The 16,809-nt window shown below is 43.2% G+C and overlaps 1 non-coding gene across 1 annotated transcript; it reads left to right on the plus strand.

The window, feature by feature from the left end:
• The first annotated feature begins 12,280 nt into the window (after nt 1-12,280).
• On the plus strand, nt 12,281-12,351 carry TRNAC-GCA (transfer RNA cysteine (anticodon GCA)). The gene has a single exon. It is a non-coding gene; the product is annotated as a tRNA-Cys (tRNA).
• Nucleotides 12,352-16,809: the final 4,458 nt, after the last annotated feature.

Raw genomic sequence — 16,809 nt, forward strand, 5'->3', positions numbered from 1 at the left:
CATTTTATCACGAGTGGGAAATGCATAATAAGGCCTTTTTAGGCTATCTGTCCCTGACAGTTGCTAGAGATTCATTACAGGCCATACTATTTTGCAAACTTTGAAAAATTTTGTGTTCGTTTCCTGTTTCTGCCAATGCCCAGGGAGAGAGCCCCAGGAGCCTCACTGCGGCAGAGAATTGAAACAATAGATAGCCCGAGAGTCAGATCAAGCCCACCAACACGACCACAGGTCACATTCTCCCTGCTCTTCACATCCTCAGGCATTCTCATGCTCTTTGCCCTGTTGTCTCCCGCAGTCCTAGGAAGGGGATCATTCTCAGGCCTCTTCGACAGCAGGGAGGCTGAGAGGCTGGCAGAGTGAATAGGGGTCTTGCCCAAAGATGCCAAGCTGGTTGATGGGACCGGGCTTGCTCTCCTGCTTTGAGCAGCCACAGTCGTTGGAGGGTTCAGCCACTCACCTCTACGGGCCGTTTGCACTCTCTGAGATCTTCCCTTCTCTCACCCTTGACCTTTCTCACCTTGGTTTCTGCTCCCCTCCCACACCTCCCTGGTCCCTGTCTTCAGTTTGCTGTGGGCATTGCTTCCCAGGCTCCTTCCTCCTCAACGACTTGGTGTTAGGATTGTGTTTACTTTCCCTTCTGTGTTGCATTTACAGTAGAATCCGATAGAATTCCCGATGACAAGTGTGTAGGCATTTGATGACAATGAGAAAGACCTCAGTCACAGTTTGACCATCAGAACCATACATCCACATTCAGAAGTGCTCTATAATGTGGGCTGGATTAGAAACCCAGGCTGTGGGACTTTCCCGGCAGCCCAGGGGTTAAGACTCTGCCTGCCACTGCAAGTTCAATACTGGTGATACTGGTCGGGGGAATGAAGATGCCACATGTCACGGGATGGGGTCAAAAATTAAAAAAAAAAAAAAAGAAAGAAAAGCAGAAAGAAAGAGATCCAGGCTATGACTGGGACAGTTGACTCTTCCTTGAGAGACTGGAGAAAATTACAGTAGTAGAGTAGAGTACTCTTTGTAATAGCCCACAACAGATGTGTTTCAACAACTCCATCTTTGATCCCACAACACCAACCTCCCACCATAGCTCCATCACAGTATTCCTGCACCTTTCCTGATATTGTTCATTTAATCTCCCCAGAAAAGACCAAAAGAAGTCAATCTGATCAACACACATTTGTTTAGGAATCAAGTCTGTAGCTTTAGGTTCTAGAGCAGCTGCTTCTCTTTCCTGCTGGTCTCTATTCCTTCGAGAAACGATACATTAGATGGTCCCCTGGAAGGAAGGGAAAAGGAAGCAACAAGCAAATCACCCAGTTTCACCCACTAGGACTTCTTTTTTTGTAGCTCTTAAGTTTGGGAGGGAAAGTTGACAATATCGACTAAAAGTCCGTGTGCCCCCCCCTTTTTTTTGGCTGTGCTGGGTCTTCATTGCTGCACTCGGGCCTTCTCTAGTTGTGGGGAGCAGGGGCTACTCCCTAGTTAGCGGCCCATTGCTGTGGCTGCTCTTGTTGCGGAGCATGGGCCCTAGGGCATGCGGGCTTCAGTAGTTGACGCTCCCAGGCTCTAGAGTGCAGGCTCAACTGTTACGGCCCACAGTCTTAGTTGCTCCGAGGCATGGGAGATTTTTCCCGGACCAGGGATCAAACCCGTGTCCCCTGCGCTGGCAGGCAGATTCTTTACCACTGAGCGACCAGGGAAACCCTCATGTGCCCTTTGATTCAGCAATTCTGTTGATCGTTGCTCACCCAGGGCAGAGATGATTTTTTTGTAAATTAGAAAAAAAGAATTTCTTCCTCAAGGCATTTTATGTTTATCTGCCAGAAAATTATCATAATAAGTATTTACAGGTGTGACATCCACCTGAAACTAACACAACATTGTAAATCAACTATACACCAATGAAAAAATTTTAATAAAATGAAAAATTAAAAAACTAAAGTTATGATGTCTACAAAGTGATTGGTGCCCATATAAAGGAGTCACTTTGTGTAGTGTACAACCTGTACAATTGTATACATTAGCCCTGCCTGCGTGCATGCTCAGTGGCTTCAGTCGTGTCCGACTCTTTGTGATTCCATGGACTGTAGCCTGTCAGGCTCCTCTGTCCGTGGGGATTCTCCAGGCAAGAATACTGGAGTGGGTTGCCATGCCCTCCTCCAGGGGATCTTCCTGATCCAGGGATCAAACCAGGGTCTCTTATGTCTCCTGCGTTGCCAGGAAGGTTCTTTGCCACTAGCACCACCTGGGAAGCCCACATTAACCCTGGTTACCTTATAAATACATACGAAGAACAACATCAGGATACACGTTAGAAAGTGCTGAGAGAAACTGTTTTTGTAATAACAAAAGGATTGTTGCGATGTCCATCGGTAGGGGACAGTTTAAATAAAAATTTGGGGCACATTTATATAATGGAATTCTAGGGAGCCTTACAGGAAAAAAAAAATGGAGATTTATCAGTTCAGTTCAGTTCAGTCGATCAGTCGTGTCCGACCCTTTGCAACCCATGGACTGAAGCACACCAGGCCTCCCTGTCCATCACCAACTCTGGGAGTTTACTCAAACTCATGTCCACTGAGTCGGTGATGCCATCCAACCATCTAATCCTCTGTCGTCCCCTTCTCCTCCGGCCTTCAATCTTTCCCAGCATCAGTGTCTTTTCCAATGAGTCAGTTCTATGCATGAGGTGGCCAAAGTATTGGAGTTTCAGCTTCAGTACCAGTCCTTCCAATGAATATTCAGGACTGATTTCCTTTAGGATGGACTGGTTGGATCTCCTTGCAGTCCAAGGGACTCTCAAGAGTCTTCTCCAACACCACAGTTCAAAAGCATCAATTCTTTGGTGCTCAGCTTTTGTTATAGTCCAATTTTCACATCCATACATGACTACTGGAAAAACCATAGCCTTGACTAGATGGACCTTTGTTGGCAAAGTAATGTCTCTGCTTTTTAATATGCTGTCTAAGTTGGTCATAACTTTTCTTCCCAGGAGTAAGTGTCTTTTAATTTCATGGCTGCAATCACCATCTGCAGTGATTTTGGAGCCCCCCAAAATAAAGTCTGTCACTGTTTCCACTGTTTCCCCATCTATTTCCCATGAAGTGGTGGGACTAGATGCCATGATCTTCGTTTTCTGAATGTTGAGCTTTAAGTCAACTTTTCCACTCTCCTCTTTCACTTTCACCAAGAGGCTCTTTAGTTCTTCTTCACTTTCTGCCATAAGGGTAGTGTCATCTGCATATCAGGTAATTGATATTTCTCCTAGCAATCTTGATTCCAGCTTGTGCTTCATTCAGCCCAGTGTTTCTCATGATATACTCTGCCTATAAGTTAAATAAGCAGAGTGATAATATACAGCCTTGATGTACTCCTTTCCCAATTTGGAACCAGTCTGTTGTTCCGTGTCCAGTTCTAACTGTTGCTTCCTGACCTGCATACAGATTTCTCTAGAGGCAGGTCAGGTGGTCCGGTATTCTCATCTCTTTAAGAATTTTCCACAGTTTGTGGTGATCCACACAGTCAAAGGCTTTGGCATAGTCGATAAAGCAGATATAGATGTTTTTCTGGAACTCTCTTGCTTTTTCGATGATCCAACAGATGTTGGCAATGTGATCTCTGGTTCCTCTGCCTTTTCTAAAACCAAATTGAACATCTGGAAGTTCATGGTTCACATACTGTTGAAGTCTGGCTTGGAGAATTTTGAGCATTACTTTGCTATCATGTGAGATGAGTGCAATTGTGCAGAAGTTTGAGCATTCTTTGGCATTGCCTTTCTTTGGAATTGGAATGAAAACTGACCTTTTCAAGTCCTGGCCGATGTAGATCTGTATGTGCTGATATAAAGAAATGTTCAATATATATTACTAAGTAAAAAAAAGCAAGGTTCAGAGGAGAATATATTATAACTCAATGTTGTAAAATTTTTAAAAGAAATCTGATACAGCCCTTTTTTTCTTCCAAGACACTCAAGAAATCATTAACCAGAGTCTTTTTGGAGGACAGTAACTGCAGGAAGAAGGAAGCTTTTAGTTCAAATGTATACCTTTCTGTGTAGTTTGAACTTTTCTTACCAAATGTATTTATTGCTTTCAATTTAAAATAAAAAAAATCAACAGGGGTAATCAGAATAGAAAGTTACAGGTCTTTTAAATTTTTTATTTATTAAAAAAAATGTTTGTTTATTTATTTGGCTACACTGGGTCTGAGTTGCATACATGGGATCCTCAGCTGCAGTCCTAACTCCCTGACCAGGGATGCAACCGGAGCCCCCAGCATTGAGTGCTAGAGTCTTAGTCAGTGGAGCACCAGGGGAGTCCTTACAGATCTTTTTTAATTCTTGCACTTTTGAGCATAAAAATATCTAAGAAACATTTTTTAATTGCTGTGCACATCCTCCCATAGAATACATTTAAAAAATAAACTACGGTTTTTTTTTAGTTTGTAAATATTGTTGTTAAAACTTTTTTTTAGTAAAAGAAGTTCAGTTTATAAATATTTAAGGTAACTTGAGAAATACATAGTAAAAAAGAGAACAAAGCCCAATACAAAGATTTAGCTAATATGCAAACTCCTGTTCCATCTAAATTTGGCATATGCAATCTACTTAACTGATTTGCTTCATGTGGTGAATTTTTTTGATAAAATTCAGCATTCCACCCTGGTTATCCTTGTCAAGCGCATAAATGTATCACTTTGCCCCCAGTGTTTTGGGTTGTCTCTTGTAGCAGTGGGGCTGAGAAGTGGGAATGGGTAGGAAGCTGGTGGAGGAAAGGGAAGACAGAATCCTCTGCACCTTTTAGGGCATTTTCACCTCTCACTTCATGCCTCTGAAAACAGAGACTAAACTCATGTATCTGTTAGACCACAAATACATTTAATCATAGAACAAGAGCATCATTAATCTCACTTTATTAATTCAGTTCTTGTTGGGTGTAAATTCAGCGCTTCCTGAGTTGCCTGTCATTTAAAACCAAGAGACCTGGTAGAAAGCCGATAATTGTATGTCATTTCACTTTATAGTACAAAGTGGGCGTAGAAGAATCAGATGAGCTGTCTTTCTCCCTTTGATCTCTGGAGAAAAGAGAATTCTAATTGTTCCTCTCTATTTGTTCCTGAATTTAAAACTTCGTTAGCATGGAAAAAAAAAAACTGAATTCATTATTACAAATTTTGTGCTAAGAGTTCATTCTTCCCAAATGAATATTTATTTAGGCTTCGGATACATAATTCCAAAAAGAAAAAGAGAGAGAAGGAAAAGAATGATTGTTTTTGGATGAGCAGAAGTGACATTGAATATCATTAAGTAACATAGCAACCCCAACTCTAACGATGAAGTGACATTTCTTTTTTTTTTTTTTTAAGAAAGAACTATTTGTATTTCTTTTAAAAGTCTCTCAGGGATGTAGGAGGAGGGCACACTGAATGTGATAACTTTTACAGAACATTTTCTACTTGGGAGTTTTGTATCGTGAATCACGCATTTGTTCCGGTGTTAAGGGTATCAGACCTCAATTTTGATTACAAGTTACACACATTCTACACGTTAGAAAGTAAGTTTTAAATACTGAACTCCAGGGCAAGGTCTTCCCTCAACCCATTAACGTAACAAATACTCTTTCTACTTCGCTGAATTTCTGTTTGGAGACGTTATTTAGAGCCCAGTATTTATTTGCTGGCCACATCTGCCCCGGGTGTCCCCCGACTGTGTCATTAAACAAATATTTGTTCATTCAATAAACATTTATTGAGAGTCTCCTCTGTGCCAGGCTCTCTGCTCAACACGAGGGTATAGGGAAGATGAAGATAAATATATAAAGAAAAAGACATGATCCCCACCCCCTAAGAGGTCACAGGCTGGCAGGCTACGGGCTCTTCCATCCAACGTCCATGAGGATGATTTTTCCTGTGCATTTCGGGCCAGGACTGAAGTAAGGCCAACTTACACAGTAGGACAAAATTCTAGGAGCCGCTCACTGGCAGGGGTGAGCGAAGGCAGACGGCATCCCCTGGCTGCCCGAGCTCCCCACGTGGCCTTTTCCTCCTGTCTGCTGCCCTTCTCTCAGTTCACTGACACACTCACGCTTATCTCAGTCACTCCCCCCAAGTGTTTACACTCGGTGTCTATTTCTCACGCCCAGGTTACCCTCCCGGTAACCATCCTTCGTTTAACCACTTCTTCCAGGCCTTGTTCAGTCCCCACCTTGAACGTCCTTCCCAGGCCTAAGAGCCTGGTCAGCTTCTCCCCACGCACTTGCATTCCTGCAATGGCCTTTATCACCAGCCAACTTTTTAAAAAATAATTTTAATTTTTTTTGAGACACTGCCTTGGGAGAGACCTTGGTCTTCTCCTTACTTGTTGTTCAGTTGCTCAGTCGTGTCTGACTCTTGTGCCCCGTGGACTGCAGCACGCCAGGCTTGCGTGTCCTTCACCATCTCCTGGAGTTTGCTCACGTTCGTGTCCATTGGGTCGATGATGCTATCTAACGATCTCATCTTCTGCCACCCCCTTCTCTTTTTGCCTTCAATCTTTTCCAGCTTCAGTGTTTTTGTAAGTAATAAGTCTTTCCTTTTCCCTGAAAAAAATTTTTATTTTTAATTGAAGTATACGGTTTTGTTTGTTTGGGGTTCTTTTTGGCCATGCCACAGCTTGCAAGATCTGAGTTCTAAACTATATATATGGGCTTTCCAGGTGGCGCTAGTGGTAAAGAACCCAAACTGCCAATGCAGGAGACAGAAGACAGGAGACAGGTTCAGTCCCTGGGTTGGGAAGATCCCCTGGAGGAGGGCATGGCAACCCGCTCCAGTATTCTTGCCTGGAGAATCCTATGGACTATAGCCCACAAGTCTTCTCTGTCACAAAGAGTCGGACACAACTGAAGCAACTTAGCACATACACATACCATCTATATAGCATATATATAGTATATAGTAAATATATGTAGTATATGTATAGTATATATATATATAGAATCTGAAAAAGAATATTCTTTTTCAGATTTTTTTCATTATAGGTTATTACAAGACTATCACCAGCCTATTTGTATCCAAATTATTACCTAGGAACCTGTCTCCCCAACCTGGGGTCGGGTGCCCGTGGAAAGCAAGGCTTGTGTTCCAGTCTTTGCAGACCTCACTCCAAACCTTCGGGACCCAGTGCAGTGCTTTACACGGGTGTGTGTCTTAGTCCACTCAGGCTGCTATAACAGATACCACTGACCGGGTGGCTTAACAACAGACACCTGTACTTCTCACGGTTCTCAGAGTTCACAGGAGGCAGTGAAGCCCAAGGTGCCGGCGGCAGTGGCTGGTGAGGGCTGGCCTCCTGGTTGGCAGACGGCTGGCTGTCTTCTTGCTGTGTTTTCACACAGAAGCAAGTTCTCTCTCAGTTCTCCTGTGTAAGGGCACCAACCCCTTTCCTGAGGGTTCTGCTCTCTCGACCTGGTCACCTTGCAAAGGCCAGACCTCCAAATACCATCACACTGGGAACTAAGTTTCAACATAAGGATTTAGGGAGTCAGTCCTGTAGACCAGAGTTTTAGCAAATGATTCCTTTATTTATCTGATTCTTTACAATCTTCAGCACATTTTTAGGCTTTCTTTTTAACAAAAGCAAACATTGATCTAAGGCATTCCCAGCTCTTGAATTTAATTCTACAGAAGCAAAATAGGAATTGTAAGAAGTTAGCTTGCTAGAAAATAAAAAATGTGTTTTTTTCCCCTAATGGCTAATTAAATGCAACAACAGATTAAGTAAACGAACATTTTGTTCAGCACTAATTTCCTCTGTGTGGCAGGGAGGGAGTAAATTGGTTAGGACAAAATAGGCTTTCTATTTATGGTGTAAGAGATGGCTACTGGGTGAAGGTCTAGGGGCTACTATTGAATGGCTTCTAATAAAGAATCACCCTGGTGAGCCTCTTCAAACTGGGCAACAATCGCAAGATCTTCTCTTTCCTGGTGATGAAAATGTGTTGTGGAATAGAACTGGATGCAGCCAATTTTATAAGCAGCGTTTTCTATGTATTGCTAAGGCACACCACTCCCTCATTGTAGGAAACACTACACACATAGCACAGATGGTCATCTAAGCACATGAGTTAGAGTGCTTCTCAAGATGGTGCCCTTCATGCGCTATGTTTAAAGTGGATAACGAACATAGACCTACTGTATAGCAGAGGGAACTCTGTTGAATGTTATGTGGCAGCCTGAATGGGAGGGGAGTTTGGGGAATAATGGATACATGCATATGTATGGCTGAGTCCCTTTGCTGTCCGCCTGGAACTGTCACATTATTAATCAGCTGTACTCCAATATAAAATAAAAATTTAAAAAAAGAGATGGTGTGCTGGAGGAGTTAGTGGGCTGGGCCTTAGCATAGTTTTTACCAATGGCATTCGCTCTGTCCCGTGGCATTTGATCTGTCACAGTTATTTCGGTATTGATCCCACCCGAGCTTTTGTGAAATCCATCCTGAATCTGCCCAATCACTGGCCTCGAGAGTAGTCCTTCCATCTTCTTGCTGTTGCCGCACACCAAGGGCCTGGTGGAGGAGCCGTTTGTCTTCATGTGGTGACTATATAATGCAGTTTAATTTTGCTAATATAGTTTAGGCCAGCAAATTCAGAATACTGAATGGAAACGCGTATCTTTCTTGGAAGATCTTCGCTAAAGGTCTCTGTGATCTGTTTTTCCTCCCTCCACATCCAGGCATCAATCCTCTTCCACCTTAAGGACGCACAAAACTCAAAAGAAGCACCACTTGCTGAATGTGGAACAGAGCAGGGTGTCTCTAACCCACGATGACTTTACAACTGCCATCGATATAGGCTTTGTCAACTAGGAGCAGTTCCAAATACGGAAGCCCCAGGGCACATTCAGGAGACGTGCTCTGAAACATGGGAACATTGTAGCCAGAGGGTAAATAAACCTCAGAATATGTGTTTCTGAAATCAAGGAGATTTTTAAATTAGTTAATTGGAAGTTGATTGTTTTAAAGGAAAGAGGAATGAAGAATTCTCGATTTTTATCTGCTTGAAAATTTTGACTTAAGGGCTACCAAAAAGTATGGAGCGTCCTCAAAAAGTTAAAACTATAACTACCAAACATATCTATGAAACAGAAGCAGACTCACAGATAAAGAGAACAGACCTGTGATTGCCAAGGGGGAAGTGGGATGGGGAGGGAAGGACTGGGAGTTTGGGATTAGTAGATGCAAACTATTATATACAGGATGGATAAACAACGAGGTCCTGCTATAGAGCACAGGGAATTATATTCAATACCGTGTGGTAAACCATAATGGAAAAGAATAGAAAAGGATATATATATATATATGTATATATATACATATATATATATATATAAATAATTGAGTCATTTTGCTGTATAGTAAAAATTAACATAGCATTGTAAATCAGCTATACTTGATAAGTTTTTTTAAATAAATAAAATCATTTTCATAAAGTCTACTTTTTCTTTTTTGCGGCTTTTTTTTTTCCTGGATAAGTTAGCTCTCTGTACTTTTCCTGTTAATACCGTTCAAACCAATTTGAACCAGTATCATTTAATCTTTCTACAAACATTGACAAAGCTCTTTTTTTGTGTCTCATTCTGGGAATATAAAAATGGAGAAGAAACCATGTTTTTGGTCTACAAGCAGTTTATAATGTAGAAGAGACAGATTTATAAGCCAATAACATATAAGAAATTGGGTGTCATACGTCTACCAGAGAATTATAAGGGTGGAGGACAGAAAGGGCAGAGTCATCAGTTCCTGATGAAATAGAGTCAGAATTTAAGAATCTGAGTCATTAACATCAGAGACCTTTTCCATAACTAGCATTTTCTGAGTTGATTGTATCTTCAAGGATTCCTCAGATGTGTCTTCCCTTAATTAACAATGGCATATGTCAAAACTCCTTTTTTTTTTTTTTTTGGTTGTATCGTGTCTTAGTTGAAGCACACAGGATTTTTTTAGTTGAAGCATAAGAGATCTTGTTCCCTAACCAGGCATCAAACCTGGGCCCCCTGTACTCATCCAGCACTCTTAGCCACAGGATCGCCAGGGAAGTCCCTGTCATAAGCTCTTTAATAAAGTCCTGTTAGTTGGGGAAACTCTTTGTGTTTTCAGTGATGACAGATTCATTTGTCATTGCCTATCTTGACGATCTCTGGTTCATGGGAAGATAACCAAAGGGCAAATTTGAATTCCCAGTTTCCTTCAAGGTCAATGGGAAATCACTCCCTTTTTTCCCTCTGGTCACTTGGCTCTCCTGATGTACAGCAGTACACAGTGCTAGCAACTGAGCGGCCAGCTGCTTGTGATCTCCAGCTTCTGAATTCATCCCCTCAACTTTTAGCTAAATATGGATGAAATTTAAAATTCCGTGACTTCTTATATCAACTAGTATTTTTAACCTGCAGATTGTGACTCATTAACAGGTCATGAAATCAGTTCAGTGGGTCTTAATCAGCTTTTATAGAAAGAAGTAGGATAGAAGAAAGCAAAATAGAAAATATCAGGATGCATTTCATCAAGTAAGATAAAAACTGGTGAAACTTTTTAGTCCCACTTTTGTGTGTGTGTGTGGCCACAACATAAAATGTATTTCTTACTGTGTCACAGGGAGAAAATTAAGCCACTAGACTCTAATCTAGACTCTAATCATCATAAAGGCACTTATAACCAACTAGCAAATATTTGTTGAATCGACCTGATTTGTACGTGTGTTTGTGGATTTACTCAACAAACACTACGTCTGCATGTGTATATGACATTGACCATTGCAACCCCTCATTTAAATTTTGTGAAAATGAAGGATGAGAGCAGGCTTTCAAAGGTTAATCAGCTTCAGTAAATGCTCTTTTTTTTTAAGAATAAATCATTCTGTTTACCAGGACTGCTTGATAACCTTTAATCTGGCTGGTATAAAATAGACCCTAAGGTCTCTAAATCATGTCCCAAACAGATCCTACAAAGCAGGAAGCGCCTGAGAAAGAAAGAAAGTAAAGTCGCTCAGTCATGTCCAACTCTTTGTGACCCCAAGGACTGTAGCCTACCAGGTTCCTCCATCCATGGAATTTTCCAGGCAAGAGTACTGGAGTGGGTTGGAGAATATCTACTACTGGAGAAGGAGAATATCCCCTTCTCCAGGAGATATTCCAGACCCTGGGATCGAACCGGGGTCTTCCGCATTACAGGCAGACAGTTTGCCATCTGAGCCACCAGGGAAGCCCCTGGGTCATAAGCAAACAGAGCTTTCAGATCCTAATCTGTCCTGTGCTGGCCCAAACTGTTGCCTAACAGCCAATTTGAGCCGCTCAGCACACGTTCCTGGCCCCCTAGCATAGATGCTGTCTCAGGTACCTGTCCCTGTCTCAGGTAGCATAGATGAGGATAGATTAAAAGAACCTATCTTAAGGACCGAGTATAGTATCTGGCACATAGGTAAACAGAGCAGGACCCCGTGGTCCTTGATCTTTCATGCCGTGAGGCTGAGCGCTGATTTTTTCTGGCTATGATGACTGCCCACCCCCACCAGCATTGCCACCATAGGCGTCGCTCTTCCTGGGAGCCACAACCTCCCTGTCCCTCGGTGGGCGGAGCCACCACTATCCAGAACTCCCAGTGCCCACGACGGTCACAGGCTGTACCCAGCTTGCAGATCTGGGCCAAGCCTGCAGGGGCCTGCACCGTCCCATCTGCCCTTCTGTGCTTCTGTCTCCCTGCTGTGTGGGCTAGATCATCCGACAAATTCTTCAGTTCTCTGCCTGCGGGTCCAGAAGAGTGGAGTGGGGTTTTGGGAGGAGACTGGGGGGAGGGGAGTTGTGGCAGGGGTGTCTGGTGATGAATGCAGTCAATAAGACTCAGCCTCTGACCTGCTTGCAGCCCGGTGGAGGGCATCGGACTGTGATGGTCCACAGATAATCTGAGCAACTTAGGGAGGTGGCGGGGGAGGATCGCAGAGGCCCCCTTGCCATCCCTACAGCAAAACAGAGTGCCCTTCAGCAGGACCTGTGCCCTTCAGCAGGACCAGAGCTCTGAGGTTTCACAGCTGCTGCCGCAGCCCATGTTCCAGCACTTCCTGGAGCAGGGGCTTATCACGTCCCCTGTTCCCACCCCTGAAGGTCAGGCATGTTTCTCCCATCTAAGCGCCAAAGCTTCTTTTGTGGGGAGCATAGACGTGGCTCCACTGAGATAGAACACCAGAGCCTACTACCCAGACAGAATCTGCAAAAGGGTCCATTTTTGTGCCCTCTGTTTTCCCTGGTGGCTCAGTGGTAAAGAATCTGCCTGCAATGCAGGAGACCTGGGTTCGATCCCTAGGTAGGGAAGATCTCCTGGAGAAGGGAATGGCTACCCACTCCAGTATTCGTGCCGGGAGAATTCCATGGACAGAGGAGCCTGGCAGGCTACCGCCTATGGGGTCGCAAAGAGCTGGACACGACTGAGCAACAAATAGTTTCACTTTTCCCAAATTCAAACATCACAGCAGCCTTGTCTGTGTCTTAGAGCAACGCAGAGTCCCAGCTTTCCAACGTAGACAGCTAATGAATGGAGCAACATAAATGAATGCTGAAACTCCCGTAAGGGGCTCCTCCTCAGAAACTGAAGAGAAATTCTTGCTCACTCCTGTGTGATCTGGAAGATCAATTGCATTCCAGAATCTTCTAGTTTAAAAAAGCAAGCAACCAGCAAGGAGTTTTAGATCTGCCATTTGTCTGGTTTTTGGCACGGCAGCAAAATGGCTAAATCTAGATCTGGGGTCAAATCCCAGCTTTGCCACTTAACATCACTTAACCCTCTAAGCCTCAGTTTCTCTCTATATAAAATAGGGATAATCCCACAACCTACCATATTAGGTTGTTATGAGGATAGATTAAAAGAACCTATCTTAAGTACCAAGTATAGTATCTGGCACATAGGTAAAGAGAGTAGGGGCCTGTGGTCCTTGGCCCCCATGTCCTCTGCCTGCCCTTCACAGTCTGTGAAAAGCTTTAGCCAATAAATAAGTTTAATCAAGGAAGTGAGAACATGCAGAAACAAAGGAAAACAGTCAAAGGAGACCAAATAATAATAGTTTAGTCATTAAGCATAGTCAAGGACCTTGAGTTCCTTCTCAAGGGCTATAGATAATATTTTGAGCCATATCCTGTGAGCTGTCTTACAGATACCAAAACCAGCACAGGGAGAAGTGAACTATGCGACGGCCGATTGCAGATGACATAAGCTGCCACAGTTCTGAGGACTGGCCTCAAGAAATGGAAGCAAACCGACCCTGAAATGAAGATTAACTGTATGTAAAACAATCGAGATGACGCTGGGCAGACAGCTGATGACCAATTTCGAGATGACTGTCAGAGCTGACTGAGCTATTTCTGCTTGTAGGCCTCTCCGTCTGTCTACAAACGTTCTAGCCACTGATCGTTGGTTGTGGGGACTCAGCCTTTGGACAGGATGGCCTTCCCCTTTTGCCAGCATCCAAAATAAAGCAGACTTTCCTTTCCGCTAACCTTGTCCCGCTTTGGCTTTTGAACAGCTGCACAGCCAGACCACACTTTCAATTACAATAGGAAACAATAAATGTTCATTGTTGTTGTTACAGTTATTAGCAATTATGAGAACTGGTGAAAGAGTAGGACAAGGTAATTCAGACTAAGACAAATGATAGGGAGTTTATAGACATGTGTCCTTACTTCAAAGTAGAAATTAAATTTACTGTATTTCAGTGTATCCTACTTGTTTGCTTGTACACATGCCAAAACCAGAGACACAGCACATCATACAGTGGAAAGAACATGGACTTCAGGGTCAGACTGTGCTCACATCCCCGTCTTTTACTTCCTGAAACATTTGGGTGAATCATCTAACCTCTCTGAGCCTCAGTGTGCATGTGTGCATAGTTGCTCAGTCATGTCCAACTCTTTGCAACGCCATGGACTATATAGCCTTCCAGGCTCCTCTTTCCATCAGATTTTTTAGGCAAGAACTCTGGAGCGGGTTGCCATTTCCTCCTCCAGGGGATCTTCTTGACCCAGGGTTCGAACCCGTGTCTCCTGCCTCTCCTGCATTGCAGGCAGATTGTTTTACTGCTGAGTCTTCAGGGAAGCCCCGAGCGTCAGTGCATTCATCTACAAAATGGAGTCATAATAAACTTGTACGATTGTGCTGAGGATTTAAAAAAACCCCTCTCTTCTCCTTCTCTCGCAGGCTGACACACTCTCCCATGCGAACAAACAATTCTTACCCTATAGGAGCCCTTATCACGTTGTACCATATTATCTCCCCCACCATAGTGTAAACATCTTAATTGGAGCGAGCCTGTTTTGTTTGCCTTTCAATCTCTGGTATTTAGTGAGGTCCTTGGACGTAGCTGGTGCCCAGCAAAAGCTTGCTAGCTGACTGAATGAATCACTGAAAAGGCAGAAAAATACAGTTGATAGGAAAACAAAATTCATTTACTCCCCATCTTCCAAAACAAGTTTAGTATCTCTTACATAAGCAAATTGTGTTGTATGTTGAGATTTTCTCACTGTAGGAGATGGAATCTGATTCGTGCTTCATCTAAATCTTCACGATAAGTGGTATTACCATGCATCCCACTATATTCCAGTGTCCTCTGGGTTCTGTGTTATCTGACCTTGCTTCTAAACTTTCTGCTGAATGGAAATCTTTTCTTAAATTATCATTACACAAATAACACACAATCACAAAAAATCATAAGTCTGAAAAAGTTAAACTAAAAATAAAACTAAAACACTCCAAATTCTACCAATAAATTATTATTAATATTTTAGGTATAAGCTTCTAAGATTTTTTTTACACAACCTTATTGAACTACAATTCATTACATTGTTGTATTAGCATTAGTTTGTATTGCTAATTGTATTCTTGTATTAGTTTGCTAGGACCAGATATCAGTTAGGGTTCTCCAGTGAAACAGTAAAGGGTGTGTGTGTGTGTGCGCGTGTGTGTGTGTTTGTGTGTGAGAGAGAGAGACAGAAAGGGAGAGATTTGTTGATTAATTTTAAGGAATGGTCTCACACGATTGTGGAGGTGCAAGTCCAAAATTGACAGGGCAGGCCGGCAGGCTGGAGACCTGGGGAAGAACTGCAGCCCAAATGCAGTCTTCTGGCAGAACTCCTTGCTCAGGAAGGTCAGTCTTTTGTTCTATTAATGCTTTGATTGACTGGATGAGACTCACCCACATTAGGGAGGGTAAACAGCTTTACTCAAAGTCCACCATTCAAATATTCATCTCATTCAAAAACACTTTGACAGAAAAGTCCAAAATAATGTTTGACCAAATGATTTTATTTTGGGGGGTTCCAAAATCACTGCAGATGGTGACTGCAGCCATGAAATTAAAAGACACTTACTCCTTGGAAGGAAAGTTATGACCAACCTAGATAGCATATTGAAAAGCAGAGACATTACTTTGTCAACAAAGGTCTGTCTAGTCAAGGCTATGGTTTTTCCTGTGGTCATGTATGGATGTGAAAGTTGGACTGTGAAGAAAGCTGAGCACTGAAGAATTGATGCTTTTGAACTGTGGTGTTGGAGAAGACACTTGAGAGTCCTTTGGATTGCAAGGAGATCCAACCAGTCCATTCTGAAGGAGATCAGCCCTGGGATTTCTTTGGAGGGAATGATGCTAAAGCTGAAACTCCAGTACTTTGGCCACCTGATGCAAAGAGTTGACTCATTGGAAAAGACTCTGATGCTGGGAGGGACTGGGGCAGGAGGAGAAGGGGACGACAGAGGATGAGATGGCTGGTTGGCATCACTGACTCGATGGACATGAGTGTGAGTGAACTCCGGGAGTTGGTGATGGACAGGGAGGCCTGGCGTGCTGCGATTCATGGGATTGCAAAGAGTCGGACACGACTGAGTGACAGAACTGAACTGAACTGAACTGAAATATACGGGCACTGGCTGTCCTGCCAAGTTGACACTTAAAAGTAACCTTTGCAGGCAGCCATGACAAAAATACCACAAACTGGGTGGCTTAAAGAATAGGGATTACTTCCTCACAAATCTGGAGGGTACAAGTCTAAGACTAAGGTGTTGGCAGGGTTGATTTTTTTCTGAGGCTGCTCTCCTTGGCTTGCAGATGACCGTCTTCTCCCTGGATCTCCATATGGTCTTTTCTCTGTGTGTCTGTGCCTTAATTTCCTCTTTTTAAATAGACACCAGTCATATTGGACTAGGCTTCATCCTAGTGACCTCTTTTTAAATGAACTGCTTCTTTAAAGACCCTCTCTCCAAATATAGTCACATTATGAAGGGCTGAGGGTTAAGATCTCAACAAATGGCTTTTGAGGGGGACATAATTCAGCCTGTAGTGGTACCATTTTGAAACTGGGCAGGACCCTGTGGGGCCCTCCTGGTACAAAAAGACTTTCTGTGTCCCCTGTTTATTGTTGGCAAAGAAAAGGCTTCAGCCTCCTAGACCTTCCCTGAGTACCAAAAGGCAGATTCAAACAGTTGTTAACCAGGAACTGAGGGGATGCAGAAAGAAAGGAAGAGTCGTCAAGAAAACAGTAGTGCAGCAGTAAAGCAGAGTCCTCTGAACTGTGGTGCTGGAGAAGACTCCTGAGAGTCCCCTGGACTGCAAGGACATCCAACCAGTCCATCCTAAGGGACATCAACCCTGAATATTCATCGGAAGGACTGATGCTGAAGTTGAAGCTCCAATGCTTTGGCCACCTGATGCAAACAGCTGACTCATTGGAAAATACCCTGCTGCTGGGAAAGATCAAAGGCAGGAGGAGAAGGGGATGGCAGAGGGT

The sequence above is a fragment of the Bos mutus genome, chromosome 24 (genome assembly GCF_027580195.1).
Source record: "Bos mutus isolate GX-2022 chromosome 24, NWIPB_WYAK_1.1, whole genome shotgun sequence".
In the NCBI taxonomy this organism is placed as follows: Eukaryota; Metazoa; Chordata; class Mammalia; order Artiodactyla; family Bovidae; genus Bos; species Bos mutus.